The sequence below is a fragment of the Triticum dicoccoides genome, chromosome 7B (assembly GCF_002162155.2).
Source record: "Triticum dicoccoides isolate Atlit2015 ecotype Zavitan chromosome 7B, WEW_v2.0, whole genome shotgun sequence".
NCBI classification, from domain to species: domain Eukaryota; kingdom Viridiplantae; phylum Streptophyta; class Magnoliopsida; order Poales; family Poaceae; genus Triticum; species Triticum dicoccoides.
Window position 1 is genome coordinate 303,410,852 of NC_041393.1, and position 16,164 is coordinate 303,427,015.

At 43.4% G+C, this 16,164-nt stretch overlaps 1 long non-coding RNA gene across 17 annotated transcripts in view; it reads left to right on the top strand.

Moving 5' to 3' along the window:
- The window catches only part of LOC119337998, an 8,484-nt gene extending 5,721 nt beyond the window's left edge, over positions 1-2,763 (top strand). For 10 of the 17 annotated variants that reach the window (XR_005163732.1, XR_005163723.1, XR_005163717.1 and 7 more), the window contains 4 exons: positions 21-70; positions 154-253; positions 338-1,062; positions 2,146-2,763. This is a non-coding gene — a long non-coding RNA (uncharacterized LOC119337998). Of the gene's footprint in view, positions 1-20; positions 254-337; positions 1,063-1,518; positions 1,969-2,074; positions 2,087-2,139 lie in introns of those variants that run through there. The other 7 variants (XR_005163722.1, XR_005163720.1, XR_005163721.1 and 4 more) reach the window with 7 other exon arrangements.
- Positions 2,764-16,164: the final 13,401 nt, after the last annotated feature.

Consider the following 16,164-nt stretch of genomic DNA (forward strand, 5'->3'; position numbering starts at 1 on the left):
GCATGTATTTTTTGTTTCAGTTATTGAGCTCTGCACTACAAAACTGAGAAAGACCCATAACTTTTTACAGGTCAGCCATGTTTACTAAAATATATAATTTCTAAAACATTTCCAGCAATATGTGAGTTGTTTGCTTGCTCAACATTACTCTAGGATCGTTTCTACATGCTACAAATAGAGGGAAGTTGGCTTGTGCCTTAGTAGAGACAGATGAACCAATAAAATGATTGGAAAGGCTCTTTCCAAGCATAAGGTAAGCTGAATCTTGTACAACTTACTTCTTAATGTATTTTGGTCAGTATGTTGTTTATTTTATGAAATTGATACTCCATTGTAGAGGAGCTTTTGAAGGGACTGAAGAACCGGAACCTCCCCTCCTCCCTCCCGCGACGCTCCCGCAGGCGTCCGGGGGGCAACCCTAGCACCGCCGCCGGCCCCCCCTCCTCTCCCTACCCCCTCGCGGCCGCCCGGGGGCGCGAGCGGGCGAAGCCCGCTCGTCGCTGGCGGCGGCGGGGCCTTCTTGTCTCCGCGCGTGGGGGTTTCTGTGAGGGCCGGACGCCTCTGGCCGGATGCGGCGCTTGGCGCTGGCCGTGGCAGCTCAGCAGCGCGCCGACGTGGGCTGTCGGCGGCGCATGCCAGCGATGCGATGGACAGTGCGGTGGTGGTGCAGGCTGGAGGCTGGTGGTGGCGGCGGCGCGCCCAGATCCGCCTCTGGCGCCGCGAGTTGCGGGCGACCTGGATCACGGTCGGCCTTCCCTACCATGGCTCGTGGGGGGGCAGCGGGTGGATGCGTGTGCCGTTGCCCGTCCGAGCCCTTGCGGCAGGTCGATGTTGCACGGCGCTGGAGACTCCCCTGGTGGCCATCCATGGATGCGGCGGCGGGCTCTGCTTCCTCATTAGATTAAATTTTGGTATTACATTTTTTAGCACTTCATGTGAATGTTCTATAGTCTCTATTGTGCAGGCGGGTCTACTCTCCCTCTTGAGGCGAGTGTGGATGTAATGGATATTGATTGTGGTTGTTCGGACAAAAATATTGCGTGGAAACATTATATACTGATGGTGAGACTTCCAATTCCTTTATGTTTTGTCCGTTTAATCAAGAACAATGTTTAGAGCTTACATGGCTGTCTAAGTTTAGTTCTGTAAGAGAAATATTGATGTCATGCAATGATCAGTGTGGAGTAGGGTAGTTTTTTTTTACAAAGTTGTTCCTCAGTTCTCATTGAGCAAAGATTGAACGCGTGTGATTTGATCTACTACCAAGTCAATCTCGGTCCACATTGTCGGAGTTTTCTTATTAAGCTTTTTTTGTTGCTATTAGTATTTCCATTTATGCAGAGGGGCCGGGTATAATGCTTAAACCTTTTAAGTAATAAAGCTTCCTTAATCGAAAATAATAGTATTTTCATTTAAACTGGAAGTTTATGTGAAGAAGGAGCTGTGTTGAAATGTATGAGTTTGTTTTCCTATTTTTTTGGAAGAATGAGACTACCATTAACAGTATCAAGTTTGTAGCTGCTCATCGTCTGATCCATAAAAAAAGGTTGTAGCAGCTCACGTAATATTCACACATCGTCGGTGGCAGGAGGAAGGAAGCTTCTGTTTGACAAATCTCATTTTTCTAGCAACTACAAGAAATCAGTGAAGCAGTAGGAAGTAGGAACACAGTCCAGAAGATTATCTGATGACATGATATGCTACCAGGTGCCTTTTAGTGCGTAACAAATGTAACTTCTTCTCCAACAAAAATAATAATGAGAGGCAAAAAAAAGAAGCATCTTGAGTACCATCGGCAGATACATATTTTGTTCCATTAGAAAATACAACTATATTTTATTACATTTAGGTCATGTTATATCGTGCATGTGTGTTACAGGTGTTTCTCTCTACTTTGTGCTCCAGATTTGTTTTCCCTGCAATATGGCAGATTAATGTATATTCTTCTGAAGTCATAGTACATTGTTTAATCTGGGGTTTACTCCGGTGTCAAGTGTACTATATTGCTAGATTTAACTTTAATCTACGCGAGTTGCTCTGTAGCTATTTCAGCATAAATGGTTCATCATACTAGGATTTAATTAGTGATCTAACTTCTGTTGCTTCTTGGTGAATATGAAATGTATTGCGTTTTCATAGAAGCAGGAGAGTAGTAGTTGTGGAGCGGGTCGTGGGAGAGACGGTTGGTTAGCATGGGCTGGACGGGAAGGTGATGCCTGCGATGGCGACCAAGCCGACGGGCAGGGCAGGGGCGACTGTGGCCATCGTGGTGTTTTCAAGGGAGAGCGAGGCAACTGCAATCACGCAACTGAAGAAGTCGGAACCCGGGGCGAAGTTGGCCAACATGAAAGCTGACAAACCTAAATGCCGGTGATAGGTTGTTCGCCGCTGTCGCGCCGTCTTTGAACTTGGTGGAGACGCAGAAGCAGTGGCGGAGCTAGGATCAAGCCACGACCCGGGCAAGCCCCAGGCCAATCACTTGGTACAGTGCTAAACAGTGTAAAATCCACTACAGTAAACGAAGGAGCCAAGCCTCAGGACCCAGGCCGCCGCCCGGGCAGCCTGGGGCTTGTCTCCGCCACTATGCAGAAGGAGAACGGTGGCGCCGTGAAGACCTTGACGACTGCTGCCATGACCACAACCATGATGATTGTGTTGGTAATAAAGATACTAATTATATACAAATCCCCCAGCTTCGAAAACATTAGATTATCCAACTTATTATTCAAATTCTTGATTCAAGATAAATGGAAATTTCCTATATACAATGAGCTTATTATTTTTTTTAGAAAAGGAGGATGACCCCCGGCCTCTGCATCTGGGAGATGCATACGACCACTTTATTGATTATTTTCGAGGACCTTATAAAGTATTACAACAATATACCTGAATCCACCATCTTGGCATCTGCCGCTACTCCTATCCATACAATGAGCTTATTATTGAAGGTTGCATCGATTATGTTATTATTACTGAAATAAGAGGCTTATGAAATTTTCAATCTTTGTGTACCTTGTAATAGTGACTGTCAATCTTTGTGTACCTTGTAATAGTGACACGTGGATGCGTGAAGTTGAGTGATACTCCCTTTCTAAAGAAATATAAGTGTTTAGATTACTATGATCTAAACACTCTTATATTTCTTTACAGTGAGAATACTAATACTATTTATAAATGGATGATATATATCCAGTTATAAGTTCTAGGGTGGCGAGCGATTTGGCTGCTTAAGGAGATAGGAAGATTGCCGAGAAGGAAAAAAAAGTGGAAGAGAATTTATATTTGTCGTTGCATGATGAAAACTGGATGTAACCCCTTAACCCGTATTTCTAAATTAGAAGAATAATTTGATAAATGTGTCCATATTTTTATTATTCCGTGGAAACACATGGGTATTCTGCTTTTACCCGTAGCAACGCACGGGCATTGTACTAGTTAATTCAATGGCGCACTCAAAATTGTTGGTATTTCAGTTGTTCGATCACATGACCCATTCATGACAGTAACATGATTCTCTAAAATAGATGGCATGCTCAAATCAACAGGTAATTCAACACATGATGTATTTAAGTTAATTAGGCATGCATCATTCTCATGTGAAATTATATCATCAATACCTTTACTGTTACCTTGTCGCAAAACTGTAGCTGATGTAGGTATGGACAATGGCAATATACCATACACTTGAGATGATGTCGCACTCACAATCTGAGGTGTGGCTGCTCTAGAAGGTGCAACGATGGAGGAATCAACCGCTGGTAGTGAGCATGAATTGGAATAGTAATTGTTGTAGTCACCCAATGCATCCTCTTGTAACTGTCTCTCAAAGGTACAAGCACGAACATACATACCATTAATGCAACAAGGAATATACTAAAATCTTGCCTGAATATCATGGTTCAAACCACCAAAAAATCTATTCATTGTATCATCCTCAGATTCTTCTATGTCACAATGATGCATATAAGATTTGAACTCTTGGTAGTAAGCATGAACAGTGTTGTTGCCTTGTTTAAATTGTTCAAATTTGTGAAGCAATTCACGACGATAGTAAGGAGGGAAAAATTGTTGTCTCATTACATCTTTCAAATCTTTCCAAGTCGTGGGTTGGTTATCAATGTTTTTCTTACAATGCACACTCCACCAAACAGAAGCAAAACCAGTAAATGCTCTAGTGGCAGCTCGTACTCACTCAAGTTTAGAAAAGTCATGGTGACTAAAAACTTGTTCTACTTCAAGCACCCAAGCGAGATAAATAGCAGGATTAAATCTACCCTCAAATGACGGTAAAGAGATAACCTGACCATGTGCTTGTGTGTGTTGTCCCAACTCTCGTCATGGTGAAGATGTGTCCAACGTCCAAGAACATCTATCTCCGGAACCTGTCATGATTAGTAGAAACAAGAAACAAAATTCGAGAATAATATTCCTATGAACTACTAGGATGTGGTTTTGAAGTGCTCACAATAAAGCAAATATCAATATCTTACAAGTTCTTACCATGCGGCAGGTGGTGACAGGCAACCAGCGGTGTCAAGTAACTCTAAGATTTTGTAAAGCGATTGCCAGGGGAACGCACGTATAAACGGTCTAGAAATATATGGAGTTGGGTTGGCTATATATGGTAGCAAAAATTTTAGCAATAATCAATTCAAAGATGCAATGTTGAATAAACGCTCAACGACGGTACTGTGCTGGTCCTAGGCTAGAACGGACTAGAGACGCGAGCCTAGAACACTAATGAGGTCACGGCATAGCACAATAGCATCAATGAAGGATACTAAATAGCTCTGGACAGCAAGATATAAGTGAAGATCACAACGGCAGTGAAGATAATGATGAAAAACAACTGCCAAGCAGGATATACAACAACTCTCTCCAACTTTCCTCTTCAAAAGTTTGAGCCAATTTTCTGATAAATTTTCAAAAAATGCTACTAACTCAAGCTTTCCAATGCAAAAAGAATCACTCAATTCCGAATTGATATGAGGAGTCAAAGAATTCTAAAACTGTCCTGAAAAATTGGAACAAGCTGTGTTCACAAACTTCGGAGGGCAAAAAGACCTATTTGGAAGCCGATTTTGAGGTATCAAATATTAAACTTGCTTCTGAAACTATTTAGATGCGTCTTGTCTCTAGCTTTAATTTGAGTACTCACGGAGCCAAAACGGACTTCCTATGAGGAAGATACACCTGTTTTAGTGAACAGTGTGCAAAACAGATTCCAATCCGAATTCAGGTACGAGATTGATTCTAGATAGATCTGAAAAAAAATTTCTTCTCTTTTTTTTTTCTCACACTTTTTTCTTTTTCTTCTCTCATTTTCTTTTTCTTCTTTCCTTTTTTTCTCTTTTTTCTCTATCTTTTTTTCTCCCTCTTTCCAAGACAAACTAGATAAGATGCAGATTGGATCACTCGAAGATGTGAATGACCTCAACTATGATTATGACAATGAACAATGCGTTGCACATGGTGGAAATTGATGTATGGAATGGTGGACAGCGAAAGGGATAATGATGCAGCGTCGACATGACTAATGTAAACAGAACTCGAAACTCTAAAGCAAACTAGACACTAAGACCAGCAACTCGACACGACGATGCAACCGATAATTCAATAATGCAAACAATGAAAAGAAAATTGCAAAGGCTTGGACTGCCTAGGACAAAGATGAATAGATCTAACTTTCTTTGTGGCTTTTTCTTGGACAATAGGTAAGAAAATAAATCGAATCTAGGGATAACTGGAAAATCTCACCGATCAACCTGAAAACTGATACCACTTCATAGAGGCAAAGGTGTCCCGTCTTTCGATGAGATGATGGATATCGCTTTCATGGAAGTCGACTTTGACGATCCAACTACGAACGTGCGAGGACGCCGCGCCTTAGCAATCGCTAAACCAACTCCGAGAGGTTATTGACCATGCCGGAGCACGATCAACCTGACCACGAGGGTCTGTTTTCTGCGAGCAAACGAAGAACAAGCAAGAAACTGAGATTGCAATCAAGATATTGCGAATATAAGATGAAAGCTTTATTGATCAAGGTTGGGTTCTGTGACGCCTTTGTCTGGTCGTTGAACACAAACGAAGTACGCGAAGTTGCAGCTATGGCGAACTTTAATCTAAACAAATCCCAAAGAAAAAGCTACTAGATGGATCTACTCAAGGGGTGGCGGCCAAGGAGGTGGGAGGATGTCCCAAGGCAGCCTAAAACTAACCCTAGGTTGTACAAGGCCAATGGGCCCAAGTGGAGGTGACGTAACACCTTTGGACTTGTAGTTTGACTCGGATTCTGCTGCAGCGTCAGATTGTTTCATACATAGCTCAACGCTCCGGACGGATTTTAAGGTGATTCCAATTGGGTTGGAAAGAGCATGAAATCTACTTTCCAACAACAAAAGAATTAGCCAATTCGGAGTCCGGATGAAAGAGCTCTTGGCGTTTTGAATCAGGTGTGTCTGTGCAGTCTGAATCTGAGTCCAGTATGTGAGAGACTTGGACTTTATCTTCTCTTGGGCCAAAAGTGACGTGAGAGAACTTTTTGAACAGCAAGTAAACATCTCTTTCTCCCTTATCTTCATATGTGGATTGTACAAATGTCCCATACACCTGCAATTAGACATGGCACAAAAGTTTGTGAAGTATTTTTGTCCTCGATGACATAAATAAATTATTGCATAGTTTGCATTAGAAATCACCTCACAAATATACATGTATGCAATATATTTGGTCATATCCAAGGTAGTCATGTCCTCATCACTGGCCCAATAATAAGGTGACACAGCACCTAGAATAGCCTCAGGGCAAAATTTATGAAGTGCAATCTTGTATATTTTGACCAAGGCTTCATGCACCCATTATGGTGGCTTCAAAGTCCTGAAATCATCACTTGTAACTCCGTTCTTGTTCCCCTTGCGCATGCCATCATCTCCATGCTTGTTCTTGCTCGAATGTTCATCCTTCTCCAAGCTAGGCCCTTCATTTGTAAGGAAAACAAATGTATCCAATTTAGGCAGCATCATATTCTCATGAACATTAGAATGATTACCAAGAAACGAAAGTACCTGATAATTTAATTGGCATGCGCGAGCTCTAGTAATTGGTCCAGTATATGTAGCAGTAGGGGTTGTGGGTGTAACAATGGTATTGATGTCCTCATCACCATCTTCAAGACCTCCTCAAGGAGAAGAACCGGTTACCCTATGTATCGTCCCATGTTGGATTTGGATCTTGTATCACCTTGTGCCTCGATGATCTGGCGTATGTGTGACTTTATTCTTGTTGGTTGAGTGTTCTCTCGTGTTTTTCCCTCCTTCCCATCCTCGTGTTCTTCCTGTTCCTTGTAGGGATCCGCTCCAAACATGAAAGATCGGCCTCTAGGGTTCTACCCCGTATCATAGGGTGTCTGATCTTTCAATGAGATGATAACTATCGATTTGGTGGGGACGACTTTGACTATCCGACTATAAACGTGCATGACGTTGCGCCTTAGCAATCGCTAAACAAACTCCGAGAGGTTATTGACCACGCTGGAGAACGATCAACCTGACCACGAAGGTCTATTCCTGCAAGCAATCAAAGAACAAGCAAGAATATGATTAAGCAATCTGAATATTGCAAGTATGGATGAAGTATTGATAAAAGTGGGGTTTCATAAGCGGTCTTGGTCTTGTCATTGGACATAAATAAAGTAGACGAAGTTGCAGCGACGGCTAACTTTTAACTAAATAAAGCCCAAGTCTAAATGGCGCCTTAAGGGTTGTATTTATAGGGGAAAAGAGAGGGGATTTCGTCCACCCTTGACAAGGTGGGACTAAAACACCTCCTAAGTCGTTTCCCCTATAATATAGACTCTAAAAATAGCCAAATGAGAGGTATTTCGAAAATACATGGGCCTAGCCCAAAACTAAGGTGACACAACACCAATAATAAGCTGTGGACGAAATTTGTGACAGATGTATATTTCGTCCATCTTCTTGTATGTCAACATGCTGGCTTCAAAGTGCGGAAATCTCCTCCAGAAACTCCGTTCTTGTTCCCTTCATGCGCGCCTTCATCATAGTGCTTGATCATGCTCCAGTGTTCATTCTTCTTGTCCATACTAGGTGCTTCAACTGTAACCAACACAGACATATCTACGTTAGGCAGCATCACATTCTCATGAACATTAGAAACATTACCAAGAAACGAAAGTACCTGATAATTTAACTGGCGTGCGCGAGCTCTAGTAATTTGTCCAATAGGTATAGTAGCTGGGGTTGTGGGTGTAACTGTGCTAGCCATGTCCTCATCACATTGGCACTTCCTTTTGAAGGAAATTCGAGAGATTATGTTGCTTATAGACATTAGCCCCTTGGTAGGGCGTAGCTTTCTACAGATGCTCTATGATCCGTGCAATCTCATTTGGCCGTAAATTGAAGAAAATCCAGCGGCTATATGCCTTATTCTCCTTGTTTTCGCCGGATGGCATGCTGTAACTCATGCGCGTGAAAACCAAGAACAAAAGGCATTCCTCGCATCGGTTAATATATATGTGGAAACAATATTTCCTCTATAGAGGACAAGAAATTTCGGGGCGGTCAGGCAAAAAGCGTCACGGGAAAATGAAGTTCTTTCAAGGACTGCCATAGAATGGACCGATGCTCACTAAAATGGTCATAACTTTGTCATCGGAGTCCGTGTCAGACCCACAAGTACTCAAACTGCTAGCGGCGAGTGTGCGAATCCAAAAAATACTCCACGCTTACACCAGGAGGCCCGGAGTACCCTCATATTCAGCCTTAAGCAGGACTTTTTAGCCCTGAAAGTCAAAGAACATTATTCACCGCTGTTTTTCAGACAAGTTTCTGAACCCATTGGCACTTCCTTTTGAAGGAAATTCGAGATATTATGTTACTTATAGACATTAGCCCCCTGGTAGGGACAAACGTAGCTTTCTGCAGATGCTTTATGATCAGGGCAATCTCATTTGGCCGTAAATTGAAGAAAATCTAGCGGCTATATGCCTTATTCTCCTTGTTTTCGCCGGATGGCATGTTGTAACTCATGCGTGTGAAAGCCAAGAACAAAAGGCATCCCAGGCATCAATTAATATATATGTGGAAACAATATCATCACTATATAGGACAAGAAATTTCGGGGCGGTCAGGCAAAAAGCGTCCCGGGAAAATGAAGTTCTTTCAAGGACTGCCGTAGAATGGACCGATGTTCACTAAAACGGTCATAACTTTGGCATTCGGAGTCCGTGTCAGACCCACAAGTACTCAAACTTCTCGCGGGGAGCGCGCGAATCCAGAAAATACTCCCCGCTTGCACCAAGAGGCCCATAGTACCCTCAAATTCGGCCTTAAGCAGGACTTTTTGGCCTTGAAAGTCAAAGAACATCATTCGTCGTTGTTTTCGGACAAGTTTCTGAACCCATTGGCTCTTATTTTTGAAGGAAATTTGAGAGATTATGTTGCTTATAGACATTAGCCCCCCTGGTAGGGACAAACATAGATTTTTGTATATGCTCTATAATCCGGGGGAATCTCATTTGGCCATAAATTGAAGAAAATCCAGCGGCTATATGCCTTATCGATGCAGAGCATCCTACGGTCATCACCATGTCAAGAGTCCGTTTGGCAAGTGCCACGTGCGACCTCTACTTCTCATACATAAAGGTGAATCTTCTCCTTTACACGTGTTCACTTGACCCTTCGAGGTTGGTATACTACTTGACACTCCACCCGTGTGCATGCATAGGTATTGCCGGAGCTTCACGGACGACGAGGAGGAGTGCAAGCGCTAAGGAACACCTACACCATCCGCGAGGGAAGCATGGAAGAGAAGACGGAAGAAGACGGAGCTGTTACAGAAGGTACAGGCTCCGGACGACCGGCCTAGCCCGGACGTCCGACACCTTCCAGGATCCTGACGACCGGACACCTACGGACGTCCGACATCATGGCAACAGAACCTAATCTACGGAAATCCGAGGAAGACCGGACGACCGGCGACCGGACGACCAGACATCTACGGACGTCCGGACCCCTGCGAGCCTCCGGACGATCGGCGTCTCACGGACGACCGGATAGTGGCTGTGTCCAGTTACGGGCTGAGGCCCATGTACTGAAGGAAATATGCCCTAGAGGCAATAATAAAGTTATTATTTATTTCCTTATAATCATGATAAATGTTTATTATTCATGCTAGAATTGTATTTACCGGAAACATAATACATGTGTGAATACATAGACAAACAAAGTGTCACTAGTATGCCTCTACTTGACTAGCTCGTTAATCAAAGATGGTTATGTTTCCTAACCATGAACAATGAGTTGTTATTTGATTAACGAGGTCACATCATTAGTAGAATGATCTGATTGACATGACCCATTCCATTAGCTTAGCACCCGATCGTTTAGTATGTTGCTATTGCTTTCTTCATGACTTATACATGTTCCTATGACTATGAGATTATGCAACTCCCGTTTACCGAAGGAACACTTTGGGTACTACCAAACATCACAACGTAACTGGGTGATTATAAAGGAGTACTACAGGTGTCTCCAATGGTCGATGTTGGGTTGGCGTATTTCGAGATTAGGATTTGTCACTCCGATTGTCGGAGAGGTATCTCTGGGCCCTCTCGGTAATACACATCACATAAGCCTTGCAAGCATTACAACTAATATGTTAGTTGTGAGATGATGTATTACGGAACGAGTAAAGAGACTTGCCAGTAACGAGATTGAACTAGGTATTGGATACCGACGATCGAATCTCGGGCAAGTAACATACCGATGACAAAGGGAACAACGTATGTTGTTATGCGGTCTGACCGATAAAGATCTTCGTAGAATATGTAGGAGCCAATATGGGCATCCAGGTCCCGCTATTGGTTATTGACCGGAGACGTGTCTCGGTCATGTCTACATTGTTCTCGAACCCGTAGGGTCCGCACGCTTAAGGTTACGATGACAGTTATATTATGAGTTTATGCATTTTGATGTACCGAAGGTTGTTCGGAGTCCCGGATGTGATCACGGACATGACGAGGAGTCTCGAAATGGCCGAGACGTAAAGATTGATATATTGGAAGCCTATATTTGGATATCGGAAGTGTTCCGGGTGAAATCGGGATTTTACCGGAATACCGGGAGGGTTATCGGAACCCCCCGGGAACCATATGGGCCATCATGGGCCTTAGTGGAAAGGAGAAAGGGGCAGTCCAAGGGGGCTGCGCGCCTCCCCCCTTCCCCTAGTCCTATTAGGACTAGGAGAGGTGGCCGGCCACCCCTCTCCCTCTTTCCCCCTTGGGAATCCTAGTTGGAATAGGATTGGGGGGGGGGGAGTCCTACTCTCGGTAGGAGTAGGACTCCTCCTGCGCCTCTCCCTCTTGGCCGGCGCCCCCTCCCCCCTTGGCTCCTTTATATACGGAGGCAGGGGCACCTCTAAACACACAAGTTGACACAAGTTGATCCACGTGATCGATTCCTTAGCCGTGTGCGGTGCCCCCTGCCACCATATTCCTCGATAATACTGTAGCGGAGTTTAGGCGAAGCCCTGCTGCTGTAGTTCATCAAGATCGTCACCACGCCGTCGTGCTGACGAAACTCTTCCCCGACACTTTGCTGGATCGGAGTCCGGGGATCGTCATTGAGCTGAACGTGTGCTCGAACTCGGAGGTGCCGTAGTTTCGGTGCTTGATCGGTTGGATCGAGAAGACGTACGACTACTTCCTCTACGTCCTGTCATCGCTTCCGCAGTCGGTCTGCGTTGGGTACGTAGACAATACTCTCCCCTCGTTGCTATGCATCACATGATCTTGCGTGTGCGTAGGAATTTTTTTGAAATTACTATGAAACCCAACAGTGGCATCCGAGCCTAGGTTATTGATGTTGATGTTATATGCACGAGTAGAACACAAGTGAGTTGTGGACGATACAAGTCATACTGCCTACCAGCATGTCATATTTTGGTTCGGCGGTATTGTTGGACGAGACGACCCAGACCAACCTTACGCGTACGCTTACGCGAGACCGGTTCCCTCGACGTGCTTTGCACAGAGATGGCTTGCGGGCGACTGTCTCTCCAACTTTAGTTGAACCAAGTATGGCTACGCCCGGTCCTTGCGAAGGTTAAAACGGAGTCTATTTGACAAACTATCATTGTGGTTTTGATGCGTAGGTGAGATTGGTTCTTACTTAAGCCCGTAGCAGCCACGTAAAACAAGCAACAACAAAGTAGAGGACGTCTAACTTGTTTTTGCAGGGCATGTTGTGATGTGATATGGTCAAAGCATGATGCTGAATTTTATTGTATGAGATGATCATGTTTTGTAACCGAGTTATCGGCAACTGGCAGGAGCCATATGGCTGTCGCTTTATTGTATGCAATGCAATCGCGATGTAATGCTTTACTTTATTACTAAATGGTAGTGATAGTCGTGGAAGCATAAGATTGGCGAGACGACAACGATGTTACGATGGAGATCAAGGTGTCGCGCCGGTGACGATGGTGATCATGACGGTGCTTCGGAGATGGAGATCACAAGCACAAGATGATGATGATCATATCATATCACTTATATTGATTGCATGTGATGTTTATCTTTTTATGCATCTTATCTTGCTTTGATTGACGGTTGCATTATAAGATGATCTCTCACTAAATTATCAAGAAGTGTTCTCCCTGAGTATGCACCGTTGCCAAAGTTCGTCGTGCCCAGACACCACGTGATGATCGGGTGTGATAAGCTCTACGTCCATCTACAACGGGTGCAAGCCAGTTTTGCACACGCAGAATACTCAGGTTAAACTTGACGAGCCTAGCATATGCAGATATGGCCTCGGAACACGGAGACCAAAAGGTCGAGCGTGAATCATATAGTAGATATGATCAACATAACGATGTTCACCATTGAAAACTACTCCATCTCACGTGATGATCGGTCATGGTTTAGTTGATTTGGATCACGTAATCACTTAGAGGATTAGAGGGATGTCTATCTAAGTGGGAGTTCTTAAATAATATGATTAATTGAACTTAAATTTATCATGAACTTAGTACCTGATAGTATCTTGCTTGTTTATGTTGATTGTAGATAGATGGCTCGTGCTGTTGTTCCGTTGAATTTTAATGCGTTCCTTGAGAAAGCAAAGTTGAAAGATGATGGTAGCAATTACACGGACTGGGTCCGTAACTTGAGGATTATCCTCATTGCTGCACAGAAAAATTACGTCCTGGAAGCACCGCTGGGTGCTAGGCCTGCTGCTAGAGCAACACCAGATGTTATGAACGTCTAGCAGAGCAAAGCTGATGACTACTCGATAGTTCAGTGTGCCATGCTTTACGGCTTAGAATCGGGACTTCAACGACGTTTTGAACGTCATGGAGCATATGAGATGTTCCAGGAGTTGAAGTTAATATTTCAAGCAAATGCCCGAATTGAGAGATATGAAGTCTCCAATAAGTTCTATAGCTGCAAGATGGAGGAGAACAGTTCTGTCAGTGAGCATATACTCAAAATGTCTGGGTATAATAATCACTTGATTCAATTGGGAGTTAATCTTCCGGATGATTGCGTCATTGACAGAATTCTCCAATCACTACCACCAAACTACAAGAGCTTCGTGATGAACTATAATATGCAAGGGATGAACAAGACTATTCCCGAGCTCTTCGCAATGCTGAAAGCTGCGGAGGTAGAAATCAAGAAGGAGCATCAAGTGTTGATGGTTAACAAGACCACTAGTTTCAAGAAAAAGGGCAAAGGGAAGAAAAAGGGGAACTTCAAGAAGAACGGCAAGCAAGTTGCTGCTCAAGAGAAGAAACCCAAGTCTGGACCTAAGCCTGAAACTGAGTGCTTCTACTGCAAGCAGACTGGTCACTGGAAGCGGAACTGCCCCAAGTATTTGGCGGATAAGAAGGATGGCAAGGTGAACAAAGGTATATGTGATATACATGTTATTGATGTGTACCTTACTAGAGCTCGCAGTAGCACCTGGGTATTTGATACTGGTTCTGTTGCTAATATTTGCAACTCGAAACAGGGACTACGGAATAAGCGGGCACTGGCAAAGGACGAGGTGACGATGCGCGTGGGAAACGGTTCCAAAGTCGATGTGATCGCAGTCGGCACGCTACCTCTACATCTACCTTCGGGATTAATATTAGACCTAAATAATTGTTATTTGGTGCCAGTGTTGAGCATGAACATTATATCTGGATCTTGTTTAATGCGAGAGGGTTATTCATTTAAATCAGAGAATAATGGTTGTTCTATTTATATGAGTAATATCTTTTATGGTCATGCACCCTTGAAGAGTGGTCTATTCTTATTGATCTCGATAGTAATAATACACATATTCATAATATTGAAGCCAAAAGATGCAGAGTTGATAATGAAAGTGCAACTTATTTGTGGCACTGTCGTTTAGGTCATATCGGTATAAAGCGCATGAAGAAACTCCATGCTGATGGACTTTTGGAACCACTTGATTATGAATCACTTGGTACTTGCGAACCGTGCCTCATGGGCAAGATGACTAAAACACCATTCTCCGGTACTATGGAGAGAGCAACAGATTTGTTGGAAATCATACATACCGATGTATGTGGCCCGATGAATATTGAGGCTCGTGGCGGATATCGTTATTTTCTCACCTTCACAGATGATTTAAGCAGATATGGGTATATCTACTTAATGAAACATAAGTCTGAAACATTTGAAAAGTTCAAAGAATTTCAGAGTGAAGTTGAAAATCATCGTAACAAGAAAATAAAGTTTCTACGATCTGATCGTGGAGGAGAATATTTGAGTTACGAGTTTGGTGTACATTTGAAAAACTGTGGAATAGTTTCGCAACTCACGCCACCCGGAACACCACAGCGTAATGGTGTGTCCGAACGTCGTAATCGTACTTTATTAGATATGGTGCGATCTATGATGTCTCTTACTGATTTACCGCTATCTTTTTGGGGATATGCTTTAGAGACGGCTGCATTCACGTTAAATAGGGCACCATCAAAATCCGTTGAGACGACGCCTTATGAACTGTGGTTTGGCAAGAAACCAAAGTTGTCGTTTCTTAATGTTTGGGGCTGCGATGCTTATGTGAAAAAGCTTCAACCTGATAAGCTCGAACCCAAATCGGAGAAATGTGTCTTCATAGGATACCCAAAGGAAACTGTTGGGTACACCTTCTATCACAGATCCGAAGGCAAGACATTCGTTGCTAAGAATGGATCATTTCTAGAGAAGGAGTTTCTCTCGAAAGAAGTGAGTGGGAGGAAAGTAGAACTTGACGAGGTAACTGTACCCGCTCCCTTACTGGAAAGTAGTTCATCACAGAAAACTGTTTCAGTGACACCTACACCAGTTAGTGAGGAAGCCAATGATAATGATCATGAAACTTCAGATCAAGATACTGCTGAACCTCGTAGATCAACCAGAGTAAGATCCGCACCAGAGTGGTACGGTAATCCTGTTCTAGAGGTCATGCTACTAGATCATGATGAACCTACGAACTATGAAGAAGCGATGGTGAGCCCAGATTCCGCAAAGTGGCTTGAAGCCATGAAATCTGAGATGGGATCCATGTATGAGAACAAAGTATGGACTTTGGTTGACTTGCCCGATGATCGGCAAGCAATTGAGAATAAATGGATCTTTAAGAAGAAGACTGACGCTGATGGTAATGTTACTGTCTACAAAGCTCGACTTGTCGCAAAAGGTTTTCGGCAAGTTCAAGGGATTGACTACGATGAGACCTTCTCACCCATAGCGATGCTTAAGTCCGTCCGAATCATGTTAGCAATTGCCGCATTTTATGATTATGAAATTTGGCAGATGGATGTCAAAACTGCATTCCTGAATGGATTTCTGGAAGAAGAGTTGTATATGATGCAACCAGAAGGTTTTGTCGATCCAAAGGGAGCTAACAAAGTGTGCAAGCTCCAGCGATCCATTTATGGACTGGTGCAAGCCTCTCGGAGTTGGAATAAACGTTTTGATAGTGTGATCAAAGCATTTGGTTTTATACAGACTTTCGGAGAAGCCTGTATTTACAAGAAAGTGAGTGGGAGCTCTGTAGCATTTCTGATATTATATGTGGATGACATATTACTGATTGGAAATGATATAGAATTTTTGGATAGCATAAAGGGATACTTGAA